We start from the raw sequence: 18,908 nt of genomic DNA, 5'->3' as shown, positions 1-18,908 counted from the left end.
CCTTACTTGAGTCCCACATTGGTCGCCATCTGACCAAGCCAGCTCAGTCAGTCAGCAGGGTCTCAAGAGAGGGAATGAGGATTGAAGAAGCAAAGACAATTAGACAAACATTATAACAGGACTCCAGCCAGTGCAGAGGTTGAAGCAGCTTTATTTCTCATTAGCTTGCTTTTATATCATTCTAGGTATATCCAAAAAAACAAAAAACAAAAAACAAACAAACAAACAAAAAAAACCCCAAAAACCCCATGGTCAGTTCTTAGATCAAAGAGACCACACAAGAAAATAATCAAGCAGAGTAGTAAGCAAAAGGATCAAATGAGGTAATAATTAAGTAAAGTAGGAAGCAAAGAGATCACATTAGGTAGTAATTCAGCAAAGTAGTCAGCGAAGCCCCATGTCCCTTGTTTCTAGTATTCTTTTCTGAGCCCACTTCCTTGTCCAGGACCAGTGACAAATGCCAAATTCCTGGGAGTGGCACCAAAAGCTCTCAATATCTCCCCCTTTATTTCTTAAACAAGATTGCACCTGTCTTAGATGATTCTGACAAGAATGCCTTCCTTACCCACCTTGGAATTTATATTTTCAAAATGTCCATATCAGTCTCTCAGTTGACTGATGCATTTATTATTGAGAGACTAAACTGCTTCAAATTAAGGGTGACTCTTTTTTTTTTAAGTTAATGGTCTTTTTATTGGACAAAAATAAAAGACTAGCATTTACAACTTGGAATGGACATAAATTATAATTTCCTGAACAGCAATGTTGATGTGTCCACAGACACAGCCTACTCTGCTGGCTCCAAGTCAAGGTTCACAAGGTTTTAAAACAGAGAGTCCAAAGATGCTCCCTTAGTAAACATTTCTTATTAAAATGTGTGTGATTTGGTGACAGCCTTGTTCACTTCACTCCAATGCAGTGCACACAGTGGTGAACCATCACACTCGGGCTCGCCACCAGGGTGTCACTGTCACCATGGGATTGGGGCACTAGAAGAGGACTGTCCTCCTTCTAGGGCTGTGTCTCAAAGTTTAGCCTTCACCCGTTTCCTGCACATCATCCTGAGGTAAACCAATTTTAAATGTTTGTTTGCGGTAAACTGGCTGCTGAGATTTATCTGAACAGTTGAACTAGAAGCCATCTGAGAGTTTGAATTTGTCTTTTCCATTTTTCAGTTTTTTTTTTTTTTTTTTTTGGTTCTTTTTTTCGGAGCTGGGGACTGAACCCAGGGCCTTGCACTTCCTAGGCAAGCGCTCTACCACTGAGCTAAATCCCCAGCCCCCCATTTTTCAGTTTTAATACAAAGGCCTGACTGTGCTCAATCACCAAGCTGCATGCATGAGAAACTGGCCAGCCCAGACAGTATGTTAAGCATTAGCAAATGGAACTTGAAGGAGTTCACTAAGTGCTTCCTTATAAGGTAGTACGAGTATTTATACTGTAAAACTCATGTAGGGAGCTTGATCTTTAGGAGGCAGGACCACCAACCAATACGTGCAGATTTTGTGTATGGACAGAAGGTACTTTTGACATTCAGTTTTGCTAGATACAAACAGAATGAAGAAATGAACTTTTTTCTTTTTTGTAAGAGGTAAGTAAAAGATTTCAACTTGATTCTTCTAGAGGGGGAAAGTAGTTGAAAGTAGGTCTTCATTTTGAAGTCATCATCTGTACGAATTCTTCATAGTTGACCTGTCCGTCTCCATCAATAGTCCGTCTCCATCAATAGTCCGTCTCCATCAATATCTGCTTCTCTGATCATTTCGTCTATGTCTTCATCTGTTAACTTTTCCCCTAGGTTTGTCATGACGTGGCGCAGTTCTGCTGCACTGAAGTAACCATTTCCATCCTTGTCAAAGACTCGGAATGCCTCGCGGATTTCTTCTTTGCTATCTGTGTCTTTCATTTTTCTAGCCATCATAGTCAAGAACTCTGGAGAGTCAATGGTGCCATTCCCGTCGGCATCCACTTCGTTGATCATATCCTGCAGTTGCAGCCTCGGTTGGGTTCTGACCCTGAGACCGCATGACAGTCCCCAGCTCCTTTGTTGTGATGGTGCCGTCCCCATCTTTATCAAATAGGGAGAAAGCTTCCTTGAATTCAGCAATCTGTTCTTCAGTCAGCTGATCAGCCATGGTGCGAGCGAAGGAAGGAAGAGCGGAGCAGAGCAGGCGAGGGTGGCTGCACCAGTGCAGGGGCTGTGATCGCCTAGGTGTCTCCGCTGCTGCTGCTAACCTAATGTGCTACCTGCATTGTGCGCTGAGCCTCAAGCCGCCGCCCGACTTCCGAGTAACCCGCACCACAGACACGAGACTCCCAGCACCACTGCCCAAGGGTGACTTTTAAAGCTGTTAAATTGATACACCAAAACTGTTACAATGAGCAATAAAATGGTCATCGAGTAAATTGGGAACAAGTTTGGAAGTTAACAAGCATTAACTTGATTCTTTCATTATACGGTGTTGAAAAGGATCACTGTCTTTTTGGGAGGGGCGGGAAGGGAGATACCGCTGATTAAACCAAGGCCTGGACCCACAGGCTTGGGAAGTGCTTTACCACTGAGCTATGTGTCAAGGCCTCTGCTCACTTGCATTTCTGGGACAGTCTTACTAAGCTGCTAAAGCAGTCTTGATTCTCCGAAGCCTCCTGAGCATCTGGGAGAATGGACCCGAGTAATCTGTCATGGCTGCAACTCTTGAGCAAAGAAACGACAACATTTTGAATAGTAATGCAAGATGGAATGAGATTAGATTATATTGAAATCCTGCTCTCACGGTTTCGGTATACTGACACATCTTAAAAAGTGTTTAATTTGAACTTCTACTTGGGTTCTGATTCTTGTAAAAAAAAAAAAGAGAGAGAGAGAGAGAGAATTTTTTTTTTTTTTTATTAACTTGAGTATTTCTTATATACATTTCGAGTGTTATTCCCTTTCCCGGTTTCCGGGCAAACATCCCCCTCCCCCCTCCCCTTCCTTATGGGTGTTCCCCACCCAACCCTCCCCCCATTGCCGCCCTCCCCCCCATAGTCTAGTTCACTGGGGGTTCAGTCTTAGCAGGACTCAGGGCTTCCCCTTCCACTGGTGCTCTTACTAGGATATTCATTGCTACCTATGGGGTCAGAGTCCAGGGTCAGTCCATGTATAGTCTTTAGGTAGTGGCTTAGTCCCTGGAAGCTCTGGTTGCTTGACATTGTTGTACATATGGGGTCTCGAGCCCCTTCAAGCTCTTCCAGTTCTTTCTCTGATTCCTTCAACGGGGGACCTATTCTCAGTTCAGTGGTTTGCTGCTGGCATTCGCCTCTGTATTTGCTGTATTCTGGCTGTGTCTCTCAGGAGCGATCTACATCCGGCTCCTGTCGGTCTGCACTTCTTTGCTTCATCCATCTTGTCTAATTGGGTGGCTGTATATGTATGGGCCACATGTGGGGCAGGCTCTGAATGGGTGTTCCTTCAGTCTCTGTTTTAATCTTTGCCTCTCCCTTCCCTGCCAAGGGTATTCTTTTTCCTCATTTAAAGAAGGAGTGAAGCATTCACATTTTGATCATCCGTCTTGAGTTTCGTTTGTTCTAGGCATCTAGGGTAATTCAAGCAGTTGGGCTAATAGCCACTTATCAATGAGTGCATACCATGTATGTCTTTCTGTGATTGGGTTAGCTCACTCCGGATGATATTTTCCAGTTCCAACCATTTGCCTACGAATTTCATAAACTCGTTGTTTTTGATAGCTGAGTAATATTCCATTGTGTAGATGTACCACATTTTCTGTATCCATTCCTCAGTTGAAGGGCATCTGGGTTCTTTCCAGTTTCTGGCTATTATAAATAAGGCTGCAATGAACATAGTGGAGCACGTGTCTCTTTTATATGTTGAGGCATCTTTTGGGTATATGCCCAAGAGAGGTATAGCTGGATCCTCAGGCAGTTCAATGTCCAATTTTCTGAGGAACCTCCAGACTGATTTCCAGAATGGTTTTACCAGTCTGCAATCCCACCAACAGTGGAGGAGTGTTCCTCTTTCTCCACATCCTCGCCAGCATCTGCTGTCACCTGAGTTTTTGATCTTAGCCATTCTCACTGGTGTGAGGTGAAATGAGAGAGAGAATTTTAAACCACAGGATGTCAAAGTTTCCACTTCAGATTTTATAACGATGAAAAGCTCTGAAGCCTGTATGACAGCAGCTAGAGTCCTCTTTGATGTGGAAAGGATAAAGATATAAAGGTGATGATGAAGAAGAAGAGAAATGATCAGGGAAAAGGTGGTCTCTCGAATATGAACATATTGACAATCAAACCTTAGGAAGAGAGATTTGCTTTATAAAAGCCTTAACACTATTTTTTTTATGAATGGTTTTTCAGAGGCTTCAATGGTAAGTCAAAGAGTTGATTGCTCCAGACCACCAGTCAGTGTTCATAACTCAGGGTAGAAGTTTCTCTTCTTAGGTTTTCCAACTGTATGGGTCTAAAGGCGCATAAAGAAAGTGTGCTCTGGATTTGAACCCACCACCAGTCCCCAAAGGACCCTGATCCCTTCCTGTCCAGAGGCCTCACTGACATTTCTATTTCCTTTAAGTTTCTAATTTTTTAATTAAAAGTTTTCCATACAATGTATTTTGATCATTTTTTCCCTCCCCCAAGTACTCCCAGGTGCTCTCCACCATCTCTCCAACTTCATGTAAGTTTGTTCTCTCTCTGTCCCCAAATCCCACAAGAAACAAAAACAAACAAATAACAAGCAAGCTATGCAGAAACAAAAATAAGACAGGGAAAAATGGCAAAACAAAGCAACAGGGAAAAAAAAGTTAATAAACGTACCATTGAATTTGTTTTATGTTGGTCAACCATTTCTGGGGCCTGTCCTGAAGTGTGGTTCATAAACCTAGTGATATTGCATTGGAAAATATAGATTTTTTCCTTTGCCATCCATTAGTTGTCAACTGGAGACGGCTTCCGGTTCGGCTTGGGAGTCCTGTGTCAAGTTCCTCCCCTTAGCCCCTGGACCCATACTGGCATGGACCTTGCAGGTCAGGTGCATGCTGCCATAGCTTACCCCTTACCTGCCTACTCCCATCTCATCACCCTAGCAATCCCCTACTCTGGGGCATCGAGCCTTCAGAGGACCAAGGACCTTTCCTTCTACTGATGCAAGATAAGGCCATCCTCTGCTACATATGCAGCTGGAGCCTTGGGTCCCTCCATGTGTACTCTTTGGTTGGTGTTTTAGTCTCTGGGAGCTCTGGGGAGTCTTTCCATGGGTTTGCAAACCCCTTCAGATCCTTTAGTTCTTTCCCTCATTCCTCCTTTGGGGACCCCTTGCTCAGTCCAATGGTTGGCTGTGAGCATCCACAACTGTATTGGTCAGGCTCTGGCAAAGCCTCTCAGGAGGCAGCTATATCAAGCTCCTGTCAGCAAACTCTTCTTGGCACCCACAATAGTGACTGGGTTTGGTGTTTGTATATGGGATGAATCCCCAGGTGGGACAGTCTCTGGACAGCCTTTCCTTCAGTCTCTGCAGCATACTTTGTCCCTGTATTTCCTTGAGGAGCAATTCTGGGTTAAAAATTGAGAGATGCTTGGGTGGCCCCATCCTTCAACTGGGGTCCTTGTCTAACCTCTGGATATGGTCTCTACAGGTTCTCCCTCCCCTTTGTTGGGTATTTCAGCTAATGTCATGTCCGCTGGATCCTGGGAGCCTCTTGACTTCCTGGCATCTGGGACTTTCTGGTGGCTACCCCCAGTTCCCCATCTCTCATTGTTATACTCCTATGTTCAATTTCCTGACCCTCTATCTAACATTCCTATCTCCACCCATACCTGATCCTACTCCCCTTGCCCCCCTCATCTCTTCCTCCCAAGTCCCTTCCATGCTCTACCTTCCATGAGTATTTTGTTCCCATTTCTAAGAAGGATGAGGCCTCCACACTTCAGTCTTCCTTCATCTTGAGTTTCATATGGTCCATGGGTTGTATCCTGGGTATTCCAAGCTCTGCCTAATATCCACTCATCAGTGAGTGCAAGCCTTGTATGTTCTTTTGGGACTGGGCTACCTCACTCAGGATGATATTTTCTAGTTCTGTTCATTTGCCTAAGAATTTCATGAAGTCCTTGTTTTTAACAGCTGAGTAGTACTCCATTATGTAAATGTACCACATTTTCTGTATTCATTCCTCTGTTGAAGGACATCTGGGTTCTTTCCAGCTTCTGGCTATTGTAAATGGGGATACTTATGAACATAGTGGAGCATGTGTCCTTGTTGTATGTTGGGGCATCTTTTGGGTTTATGCCCAGGAGAGGTATAGCCAGGTCCTCAGGTAGCACAATGTCCAATTTCTGAGGAACCTCCAGACTGATTTACAGAATGGTTGTACCAGATTGCAATCCCACCAATAATGGAAGAGTGTTCCTCTTTCTTCACATCCTCACCACCATCTGTTGTCACCTGAGTTTTTGATCTTAGCCATTCTGACTGGTGTGAGGTGAAATCTCAGGGTTGTTTTGATTTGAATTTCCCTGATGACTAAGGATGTTGAACATTTCTTTAGATACTTCTCAGCCATTTGATATTCCTCAGCTGAGAATTCTTGTTTAGCTCTGTACCCCATTTTTAAATAGGGTTATTTGATTCTCTGGAGTCTAACTCCTTGAGTTCTTTGTATATATTAGATATTAGCCCTCTATCATATGTAGGATTGGTAAAGATCTTTTCCCAATGTGTTGGATGTCGTTTTGTCCTAATGACACTGTCCTTTGCCTTATTGAAGTTTTGCAATTTTATGAGGTCCCATTTATTGATCGTTAATCTTAGAGCATAAGCTGTTGATGTTCTGTTCAGGAAATTTTTTCCTGTGCGCATGTGTTTGAGACTCTAACCTACTTTCTCTTCTATTAGTTTGAGGGTATCTGGTTTTATGTGAAGGTCTTTGATCCTCTTGAACTTGAGCTCTGTACAAGGAGATAAGAATGGATCCATTTGCATTCTTGGACATGCTGACCTCCAGTTGAACCACCACTATTTATTAAAAATGCTGTCTTTTTCCCACTGGATAGTTTTGGCTTCTTTGTGAGGGATCAAATGACCATAGGTGTGTGGGTTCATTTCTGGGTCTTCAATTCTATTTCATTGATTTAACTACCCGTCTTTTTACCAATACCATACAGTTTTTATCGCTATTGCTCTGTAATACAGCTGGAGGTCAGGAATGGTGATTTTTCCCAGAAGTTCTTTTATTGTTGAGGATAGTTTTTGATAACTTTTGGTTTTTGTTTATTCTGAATGAGTTTGCAAATTTCTCTAACTCTATGAAGAATTGAGTTGGGATTCTGATAGGGATTACATTGAATCTATAGATTGCTTTCTGGAAGATGGCCATTTTTACTATATTAATCCTGCCAATCCATGAGCATGGGAGATCTTTCCATCTTCTGAGATCTTCTTCAATTTCTTTCTTCAGAGACTTGAAGTTCTTGTTATACAGATCTTTCACTTGCTTGGTTAGAGTCGCACCAAGATATTTTATTTGTGACTATTGTAAAAGATGTCATTTTTCTAATTTCTTTCTCAGCCTGTTTATCCTTTGAGAAGAGGAGGCTACTGATTTGCTTGAGTTAATTTTATACCCAGCCACTTTGCTGAGGTTGTTTATCAGGCTTAGTAGTTCTCTGGTGGAACTTTTGGGGTCACTTAAGTATACTATCATATCATCTGCAAATAGTGATATTTTGACTTCTTCCTTTCCAATTTGTACCCCTTTGATCTCCTGTTTTTGTCTAATTGCTCTGGCTAGAACTTTGAGTACTACATTGAATAAGTAGGGAGAGAGTGGGCAGCCTTGATTAGTCCCTGATTTTAGTGGGATTGCTTCAAGTTTCTCTCCATTTAGTTTGATGTTGGCTACTGGTTTGCTGTATATTGCTTTTACTATGTTGTATAGGCCTTGAATTCCTGATCTTTTCAAGACTTTAAACATGAAGAGGGGTTGAATTTTGTCAAATGCTTTTTCAGAATCTAATGAGATGGTCATGTGGTTTTTTCTTTGAGTTTATTTATATAGTGAATTATGTTGATGGGTTTTCTTGTATTGAATCATCCTCTAATTCCTGGGATGAAGTCTACTTGATCACGGTGGATGGTCCTTTTGATGTGTTCTTGGATTTGGTTTGTGAGAATGTTATTGAGTAATTTTGCATTGATATTCATGAGGGAAATTGGTCTGAAGTTCTCTTTCTTTGTTGGGTCTTTGTGTGGTTTAGGTATAAGTGTAACTGGGGCATTGAGTTTGATCATTTCCTGATGTCTATTCCTCTTGGGTGTATTTGCTTCTTTTTGTTATAGAGCGTTAATATAAGCTGTTAATATATGCTCTCTCTAGTTTCTTTTTGGAGGCACTCAAAGCTATGAGTTTTCCTCTTAGCACTGTTTTCATTGTGTCCCATAAGTTCAGATATGTTGTACCTTCATTTTAATTAAATTCTAATGAGTCTTTAATTATTTTTATTTCTTCCCTGACAAAGTCATCATTGAGTAGAGCATTGTTCGACTTCCATGTGTATATGGGCTTCCTGTTGCTTTTCTTGTTTATTGAAGACCAGCCTTTGTATGTGACGATCTGATAGGATGCATGGGATTATTTCAATCTTCGTGCATCTGTTGAGGCCTGTTTTGTAACCGATTATATGGTCAATTTTGGAGAAGGTACCATGAGGTGCTGAGAAGAAGGTGTGTACTTTTGTTTTAGGATGAAATGTTCTATAAATGCCTGTTAAATCCATTTGGTTCATAACTTTTTTTTTTTTTTTTGGTTCTTTTTTCCGGAGCTGGGGACCGAACCCAGGGCCTTGCGCTTCCTAAGCAAGCGCTCTACCACTGAGCTAAATCCCCAACCCGGTTCATAACTTCTGTTAGTTCCTCTGTGCCTCTGTTTAATTTCTGTTTCCATGATCTGTCCATTGCTGAGAGTGGGGTGTTGAAATCTCCCACTATTATTGTGTGAGGTGCAATGTGTGCTTTGGGCTTTAGTAAAGTTTCTTTTATGAATGTGGGTGCCCTTGCCTTTGGAGAATAGATATTCAGGATTGAGAGTTTATCTTGGTAGACTTTTCCTTTGATGGGTATGAAATGTCCTTCCTCATCTCTTTTGATTTTTGGTTGAAAGTCAATTTTATTCGATATTAGAATGGCTACTCCAGTTTGTTTTTGGTGACCATATGCTTGGAAAAAGCTATTTTCAGCCTTTTAGTCTGAAGTAGCGTCTGTGATTGTTGTTTCCTGTTATTTTTGTTGTTAGAGGTAGAATTATGTTTGTGTGTCTCTCTTCTTTTGGTTTTGTTGAAAGAAATTACTTTCTTGCTTTTTCTAGGGTGTCGTTTCCCTTCTTGTGTTGGAGTTCTCCATCTAATATGAAAGGGACTTTTTTTTTAAGAGAGAAATTGTGACTTTCTTTTCTTTTTTTTATTTTTTTCTTCATCTTTAATAAATTTTGTATTTCTTATTTACATTTCAAATATTATTCCCTTTCCCGGTTTCCAGGCGAACATCCTCCTAGCCCCTCCCCCTCCCCTTCTATATGGCTGTTCCCCTCCCCATCCTCACCCCATTACCGCCTTCCCCCCAACAATCCGGTTCACTGGGGGTCCAGCCTTGGCAGGGTCAAGGGCTTGCCCATGAAAGGGACTTTTAAAGGGCTTCCTAAATCCTTTCTGTTAAAACAAAACTCAGGGGAAATGTTCTGTGTAGTTAAACACAGCCACTTGGTGGCGCCAAAAAGTAAGATCAGCCCAGTATAGACTAGGTTTGAGAAGTAACCTTAACCCTTACAAAGAGAAATGGAAAGATAAACAGGCACTTTTCGAGAAAGGTATAGTGCTTTCTGTGCATTTTTCCTTTAAAAGCAAAACGAAGATGGCCTGTAGTCCAAGAAGCAGGTACAAACTGGAGAAACCTCTCAATTCTCTTATCCTTGACCTATTTAGACTCAACTGCTATGGCTTTCCAGTATGTTCCTTGGCGACTAGACTGAAAAGCAGTATCTGATGTTTACAGAGCGCTGTACTATGTGCTTCAAACGGTTTAGCATATAAATCTTTCCATTTTTATTTTTTTGTGAGTTTTTTTTCCAAGTCCTTACCACATCGTAGTTAGAACAGTATCCATTGCTGTCAATTTACATGGAGAAGCTGTCTAGAGTGATTTCAGTAGGGATATGAACCTACCACCATCAGTCTCCAAAGGCAAACACTTCATCTCAGCACTTTGTGTGTGAATGATTCTTTATGGGTCCATGATATATGTGTGTGTGCATCCTCCTCCTCCTCCTCCTCCTCCTCCTCTTCTTCTTCCTCCTCCTCTTCTTCCTCCTCTTCTTCCTCCTCTTCTTCCTCCTCCTCTTCCTCCTCATCTTCTTCCTCCTCCTCTTCCTCCCCTTCTTCTTTTTAGTAGACCTCTCACTGATCCTGTGGCTTCCCCGTTTGTCTAGATTGGCAGTCCAGCAAGCCCCAGGGCTACCCCTGTCTTTGCCTGACTAACATGAGGATTATACATGTGTGCTGTGGTGCCTGGCTATTGTATAGGCTCTGGGGATCTGAACTCCTCATGCTGCAAAGCAAGCTCATTACCACCGGGTCATCTGCCCAGCCATCTCTTTGGTAATTTTAATTTTCTAAAAAGGGAGATTTTAAGAGAAAAAGCCTTTTAAACATGCAACACTCCTCCCTCCCCCGCCATGATATCAGAAAGAACATTTGCTGCTGCACTTTGATCATGGGAAAGAGGACAGTCACATAATTGTCCTTGTTTCGAAATTTCAAGTGGAAGCATGTTCTTAAAGATTCACAGGCACACGCGGTCAGGGACTCCAACAGTGCCAATATAATGCTTTTGGAGTCTAACAGTGCCAGATAATTCCTGCTTTAGCCTGAAGTCCCTGGACAGCAATCTCCAGCAATATTCTCAGTTTCATGAGATGGTTATGTTCTTCCTTTTCCTGTTAGAAAGGGAACTTGACCCTTGGCCTGTCCTTCCCCTTCTATTATAGCCTGAAGTACGAATGGCTAACTCTCCAAGCCGAGCACTACAGAAAGAGGTGAGCTACCCTGTCTCAAAGTATTAGGTGGACAGTGACAGAGAGAGACACCCAGTGTTTCTCTGGCCTCCATATACCAATGCACGCACGTGGACATACATATGGACATACCCCCACACATGGATTGCTCAATGTGGCTTTAATGCCTCTTTTACTTTGCTATTGCTGTTATTTGTTGGTCACGAGGGATGTGTTAGTGGGAATCATGGGAAGCTCTTTGGATGGATGCTGCCCACCACAAGTGGATTCTAGCCTTCTTAGCTAGTTAACAAATTTGTGCTATTATCACTGAGGCATGCACGGGGAGTCCTGTGAGGGACCTAAATCAACCCGGGACCTCAGTGCTATGGCAACCTAAAAGACCATGTTCCCTTTTCTGGAGAATGGTTTTATAGGCCTTTCCTCTTGACAGGAGAATTTCTCCTCTTTGCCTAATAAGTGCCTATGCTGGAAAAGCAATCTGAGGGCTGAATGAATGGCAGCAGAAACGGGGAGGTTGGCAGGCTTGTTGCAAGGATAAAAATAAGTTGACATTGAAGTTATGCAGCTCTGTAATTTGGTTGCTGGGATGCTCTGGTCCAGAATTTGTGGGCAGTGAGATAGTAGTAACTTCTGGCCAAATTCTGGGGTTTTGATTATCTGTGAATTTTAATTATCTCTTTCTTGTCTTCTATTTTAAAAGATAATGGACATCTGGCTATATATGCAGAAAATTTAGAAGCCGCAGAACCTTTTGGAATCTGCTACTAGGTTTATGGAATGAGATGATGCCTTTGGTGGTAGGGATAGAAATCTCTTTTTATCCCCCAGGGATTACCACAGCTTCTGTCTAGTTTGGAAGGTTTCTGAGCTGGAATCTATTGTGTGCAATAATTCTGCACCTCTGAGAACCATGCATGAAACTCTTGGGAGGGAGTCATGGACTATGCTTCTAGGATACTGTTTGTCTTCTGGGAGAAAAGGCAGATCAGCAGGTGTGAACCTCCTTTTGGAAAAATAAAAGCTTCTGTTTCTGATCTGGGGTGGGTAGGAAAACAGGAACAGAGACAGAGTATAATGAAAATATTGTCCTCTGGTTAAGATATTTGGATATCTTTTATAAAGTGTCTTAGTTTTGGTTTCTCTTTCTGTGATTAAAAACACCACGACCAAAAGCAACTTGGGGAATGAAGAAATTTATTTCTACTTATAGTTCCTTACCACAGCTCATCACTGAGGGAAGCCAGGGCAGGGACTCAAACAGGATAGGAGCCTAGAGGATGGAGCTGATGCTGAGGCCATGGAAGGGTGCTGCTCACCATGGCTTGCTCAACCTGCTTTGTTATAGTACTCAGGACCACCAGCCCAGGGATGGTACCACTCACAGTGAGCTGGATCCTCCCCAATCAAACATCAATCGAGGAAATACACCTCAGGCGTGATCAACAACTAGTCCAGTAGGGAGATTTTCTCAAAGTTCCCAGTTCTCAAATTACTCAAGCCTGTATCAAGTTGACATAAAACTAGCTAGTATATATAGCGTTTCTTAGTAATTATTAACATTAAGGAGATCAGTATTAGTTACCATTGAATGTAAGCAGGTATTTTATTGCTCCGTCAATAGAGAGAGCAAATGGTCAAATCATCAATAGCAGTGATTTTGAGCTTTTGCTTTGTTTATGTTACAAGGTAAGCAGAGACAGATCTTGATTTCTGCAGTATCCCTCGGCCTAACTATCTTCTGAGGGGCACCAGAATGAGGGAATTGAGATTGCTAGACCTCAGTCTGCTTGCTTACTGCTTAAAAGTCGATGTTGGAAGAGAAGACGGTGGGAAGAAAAATCATTATTCACATATACAGAACATGACAAGATGTAAGGAGCTGCATTTTTCTCCCCACCCTAAAACAAAAGAAGACCATGACGTACGGGAAGGGAAGTTTCATGGAAGCAGATGTGGTGGGGGTATGGGCGTGGATGGACAGGGACAGGTAGATGATGGATAGGTGTAGTGTCTGTCACAAGTCGCCCCTCCTTCCAGCTGGACCATCATAGTTACCCTCTCATCTTGCAAGGCTAGTTTCTATAATTCTTTAGGCAAACAGAAGGCAAAACTCAAAGCCCCTTATATGATCTGTGTTAGGTAATGCACAGAACTGAACCAAGAAGTGTTTCACATGCTGGTATTATCTGAAGGAATCAGATATCTGGGTCTAAAAATATAAGGGAAGCTGTAGAAGCTAATATCTTCATTTTTTGGGTGTGGCTTTTCTTTAGAGTGTGGAGGGCTGGGCTAAGGGAGCTGAAGCTGAAGTACGTCAGCCAAGGACAACTGACAAGGGGACAGAATTGTTCCTAGGACATCCACCAGGTGGAAATGAAAGAAACACTCTGTTTGGCACTACACACTGACTCTTGTCTGCATCATACATGTCCAAATGTGTGCGAGTATATGTGTATGAGCATGAGGTAGCCAGAAGTCAATATTGGCTTGTCTTCCCTCAAGAGCCATCCACATTTTTGGCTGAGACAGAACCTCTCACTGGTGTAGAGTTTGGTAAGTAGGCATGGATGGTTGCCTAGCAAGCCTCCAGGATCTGCCTGTTTTTACCACCAAGCCTGCATACATTATATGTATATGTATATGTATATGTATATGTATATGTATATGTATATGTATATGTATATGTATATATGTATATGTATATGTATATGTATATGTATATGTATATGTATATGTATATGTATATGTATAATGTTCTGGGTATCAAACTCAGGTCCTCATGCTTGTCAGGTAATCCCCTGCCAACTGAACTATTTCCCTAATCAAATTGTTAATTCTTTGGTTCACCAATTATTTATTTCCATCTGAATGGTTTCAGGTTTGGGGTTCAAAGAGGAAACTAAAGTGAATTGCTATTTGGGTAAGACATTAATTAAAATAATTTTTTAACACCATAGGTAGAAAGATAGCCAGATAGGCAGCAGTCTGGGGAGGGGTATTCTGAAGAGACTAGAGTCCCTTCTAGAGAAAGGAGAAAGGTTCTATGGCACAGGATTGATGGAAAGCCAATAGAATACACTTGTAGCCAGACTGCGTGAATAAGATACCAATGAGGATGGGGAAGGCAAGAATCTAGAAAAAAATGTTATGTTAGTTCTAGGACCCAATCTACTGTAATTTTTAGAATTAGGCACAGCTCAATTAAAGTAGAGGAATTTTTCAAAGTGGGGCAGGTCTGGCTAACACTATGTATAGCTGAAACTTATGGCTAGGTAAAAATTGGAGACTAGACAGAACCTCTGACCTCAGAAGTCTTTGGGGGATGATGATTTAAGTGTATATAAGCAAGACATAGATTTGCTCTATTTGACCGTTCCCCCAGATTTTTGAGGATGAACATTTTCCAGAGCTGCTGTGAGTTTTAACTTCCATCCTTTCTTCGTCTTCTTCTATTTGGCTGGGCCTTCTTTTCTCTTTCCCTGATTTATTGAGTCATAGCTGAGTGGCTTTTTTCCCTAGAAAGTTCAGGTATTATAATGAGATGTGCACAGTATACTTAGGCTCCTAAGCTAAGAGTTGAAAGGGTGCAGGTAGATAAATTAGTTCTAAACGGAAGCATTTTAATTCTAATCAAAGAGCCAGCCCTGTGAAAGAATCTCCTTTGCACTGAACCCTTTGGTATGTAAGTCTTCTTTTGTGATGTAAATAATGATTCTTTGTTTTAGCTGTAGACAAGAACTAAATTTAAAGTGGACGATCTTGTAGAACGTTGTTAGAATAAAATTTAAAGCCTTATCACTTCCAAAATGACTGGGCGGAAATAAGGGTCACATGTAAATGGTTGCCATGAACTGTCAAGGTTAAAGAGCAAGAGTAGAAAGTTCGTTGGAAGCTGTAGAAAAGCACCACAAGTCCTGACAACTTTTTTCTTCATACTTGATCTCAGTCCATTGCTCCAGTGATTCAGTATCTATCTTTCTCACATAGTTGCTACGTCTTATGTTGTATTTTCAGTTTTGTTAGTAATGAGTATAATTACTGACAATAATTATTCCTTATATTAGTGCAGTTGGGGAAGTGTAATGATTTGCATATGCTTGGCCAAGGGAGTGGCACTATGAGAAGGTGTGGCCTTGTTGGAGGGGAAGTGTGTCACTGTGGGGGTGGGCTTGGAGACCCTCCTTCTAGCTGCCTGAGGATGCAGTCTTTTCCTGGCTTCCTTCGGGTGAAGTTGTAGAAGTCTCCGCTCCTCCTGCACCATGGCTGCCTGGATGCTGCCATGCTCCCACCTTGATGATACTGGACTGAACCTCTGAACCTGCAAGTCAGCCCCAACTAAATGTTGTCCTTATAAGAGTTGCCTTGCTCATGGTGTCTGTTCACAGCCGTAAAACCCTAACTAAGACAGCAGTTGGTGCCAGGGACTGGGATATTGCTGTGATAGGCCTGACCATGCGTTTGTTTGGAAGAATGTGGATTTGGGGACTTCAGATTTGGAAAGCAGAGGAATGCTTTAATAGGGCTTAATGGGCTATCTTAGTAGGGATGTGGAAGACTTTGTTACTGAGAGTGATTTGAACTGTTTGGACCTGGCCCAAGATGGTCCAGTGAAGAATTTCAGTAGGTAGCCTAGAGACTGTTTTTTTTTTTTTGTGGTATTTTGGAGGAAAATGTCGCTGCTTTTTGCCATTGTCCAAAGAGTATGCCTGAGGTTAAGGTGAAGAGATTTAGATTAATTGCTTTGAAAATGGAAGTCTCCAAACAGCTTGGTGCAAATTCTGTTGTGTGGTTACTAAAGTTCACTCTTTTGAAGAGCATTTTAATGAAAAGAAGGAAGTTGAGAAAGGAAAAATACAAAATATATGGTTTGAGTGTTAAAGGGACACCAGGAAGTGAAATGGAGCTGAATCCTGTGTTCAAGGATTTTAAATTGAATTAAGGGAGTAATGACCTTGGGGAAAGATCCCACCCAGCTAAGTTAGCTTCAGGCAACTTAGTACAAACCTTTAATCCTAGGAGACAGGCATACAGATCTCTAAATTCAAGGTCAATCTACAGAACAAGATTCAGGACAGCCAAGCTTAGGCAGTAAAGAAGTTAGAAATATAATAGAACAAGGGGGCCATGTTCCAGCTCCTGCAAGCAGCAGAACTCAGCAGCTTTGGCCATGTGTCTCTGGCTTTATATTCAAGAGGAGAAGGAGACAATTGATGCTGGTTAGCTGGAGCTAAGAAATTAGTAGTGATTAAGAAAGAGAACAGCAGGTAAAATCTTCAGGGAAGTTTTTTCTGAGAGCACTAAGAAGCTGTACTCCAGAGATAGCCAAGGTTGTACCTCATGCTGCAGCTGGACTTGGCAATGTGTAAGAGTCACCCAGGTGGTACTGGTTTTGAAGGCATGAAGAGGTCATGAAGAACAGCTGAGGCTTGGGACTGTGAGAGGCCATTGAAGGGCATTGGTGAAAGTACAGCCTTAGTTGCAGTTGACAACCCAGAACTGAAGGGGTGATGCAAACGAGGCTTGCCACCATGAAGAGAGCCTATGAGAGGGTATTGGTGAAGCCTAGTTGCAATGGGAGACCCCAGTGTATTGAAGACACCAGTACCATGGGATGATCACCAAGAACAACAGCAACGGTGTGGAGTGGATCAACCTGAAGTTAAACTGCTACAGAGCGCAGAGCTGAGAGAAGTGAAGCCAGCCCTTTGGAGGATCATGTGTGGATCCCAGACATTGAAACAAGCTGTAACATTGAAGCTGCCTTGGAGACCCAAAGACGTTAAAGATGCCAGAGCCTCCTGTTCTTTGCCAAGGAAAGCTGCTAACGGGAGTGGAACCAGCTCAGGAGAAAGAAATTTGTTGCAATCAACAAAGATGAAAAAAGAGTTGAAGATCTGAAGATCACTTTGACATCAAATGTGGGGATGGCAGAGTTTGAAGTTTGCCCAGCTGGTTGCCTGTCTTAATTTGGGGATTACAGTTAAGTGGTTGGATGGATCTTAGAAGAGACTTTGAACTTTGGACTTTTAACATTGTTGATACTGCTATAGACTATGGGAACTTTGGAAGTTGGACTAACTGTATTTTTTATTATGCTATGTCTAGGTATGGCCTCCATAGACTCATGTGTTTGAACAAGCCTATGGAAGCCAGGGAGTGGAATGTGATGGTTTGCATTTGCTTGGCCCAGGGAGTGGCAGTATTAGAAGGTGTGGCCTGGTTGGAGGAAGTGTGTCACTGTGGGGGTGCTTGGAGACCCTCCTCCTAGCTGCCTGAGGATACACAGTCTGTTCCTGGTTCCCTGTGGCTGAAGATGTAGAACTCAGCTTCTTCTGCACCATGCCTGCCTGGACGCTGCCATGCTCCCACCTTGATGATACTGAAAGACCTCCGGAGAGGACCTTTCCCTCAGGAGGAGACCCCAAGCGCCCAATGACCGAGCCGAGGCCACTCGGATGCAATCAGCAAGAGGGTTTATTGGAAAACACAGGTACCTGTGGGCACACAGTCTCTTCGGAGGACTTGCGCGCCCAGCAGCTCCAGCATGGGGCTTTTATAGGGTTTGGGGAAGCAGAAGCAGGCGTACAGAAGCAGATGCATAGTTACGGGGATTGGTGGATTTAAACGAGGCATATAGACATGTTCACATATGATTGGTTATTTCACATGATGAGGTAATAAGGTATAGCTACACACATTGGCAGGTTTGCATCATATTCGAATGAGGTTGTAACATGGTAAAAGAGTACGTGCGGGCTGGGACGTCCTGAATGTTGGGGGGCTAGGGACTTATCCCTTCCTGCCAGATCCGGTACTCCTAGTCTGTTCTGTATTCCTTTCCTTTTATGGTCTGTTAGTTTTAACGGTGACTCGGCCCTAGGTATCTGGGCGTGCCTGGGCTCGTTCAAGCCTGTTGCAGCTCTGAGTTAAGACTCATGGGGTGGGTCTTTCAATACTGGACTAAACCTCTGAACCTGCAAGCTAGCCCCACTCTGTTGCAGCTCTGAGTTAAGACTCATGGGGTGGGTCTTTCAATACTGGACTAAACCTCTGAACCTGCAAGCTAGCCCCACTAAATGAGTTGCCTTGGTCATGGTATCTGTCCACAGCAGTAAAACCCTAACTAAGACAGGAAGCGTTCATGAAAAAACATGTGCAAAGGCCTGGAGCTTTTCAAAACCAGACAGTTCATTTGTTCTTAGACTATCATAGAATCTACAGTTCCCAACCATGACTGTGACTAGCTTTTTAGGACAAGACCTCAAGCTTTAGTTTGGTCACCTATTCCAATATGCTAATTAGAGAGATAGGTAGTGCTAAAAAGGCAAAGGGGGGTATTGTATTTGGTGAGGCCACACTGGAAAAAATAAAGGGGGTGGTGACCCCCAAGGCCATCTTTGGTAGCTGACTGAGCTTTAGGGAGTAATGGGGCAGTGTTGATCAAGGCATGCTTGCTTTGTCATTGTCTCAGTGCTTGTTGTGATGAGTGACATAAAGAAGACCTTTTACCTGGAAGGAAAGCATGGTTCTTAGGGGACAAGAGAGCCAGTTTATTGAATGAAATATCAATTAATGAATCCCAAGTTCTTTCTTACTAATTCTATGTTCTATCTTGGCCGCTCTAGGTTCAGTTGGGCAGCCCTCTAGGCTGCATTGTCTTGGCTCCTTGACATGGCAGCTTTAACCTCTCTGTCTTGCATCTCTCCTCCCCTCCACACTCTCCTGGCATGGTGGATCTCTCCTTCCTCCTTCTCCTCCTGGTCTCAAGCTCAGGAAATCCTAAAACCTACCTCTCTGTCTTCCCCAACAATTAGCTGTTGGCATTTTTATTTACCAAACAGAACCAAATGG

At 42.6% G+C, this 18,908-nt stretch overlaps 1 long non-coding RNA gene across 1 annotated transcript; it reads left to right on the top strand.

The window, feature by feature from the left end:
* Positions 1 to 667: 667 nt before the first annotated feature.
* On the top strand, positions 668 to 1,964 carry LOC148006870 (uncharacterized). Its single transcript, XR_015644728.1, has 2 exons — positions 668 to 1,174; positions 1,294 to 1,964. It is a non-coding gene; the product is annotated as an uncharacterized LOC148006870 (long non-coding RNA).
* The last annotated feature ends 16,944 nt before the right edge of the window (positions 1,965 to 18,908 follow it).

The sequence above is a fragment of the Rattus norvegicus genome, chromosome 1, assembly GCF_021556685.1.
Source record: "Rattus norvegicus strain SHRSP/BbbUtx chromosome 1, alternate assembly SHRSP_T2T, whole genome shotgun sequence".
In the NCBI taxonomy this organism is placed as follows: Eukaryota; Metazoa; Chordata; class Mammalia; order Rodentia; family Muridae; genus Rattus; species Rattus norvegicus.
This window is presented reverse-complemented; position numbering and strand designations above follow the sequence as displayed.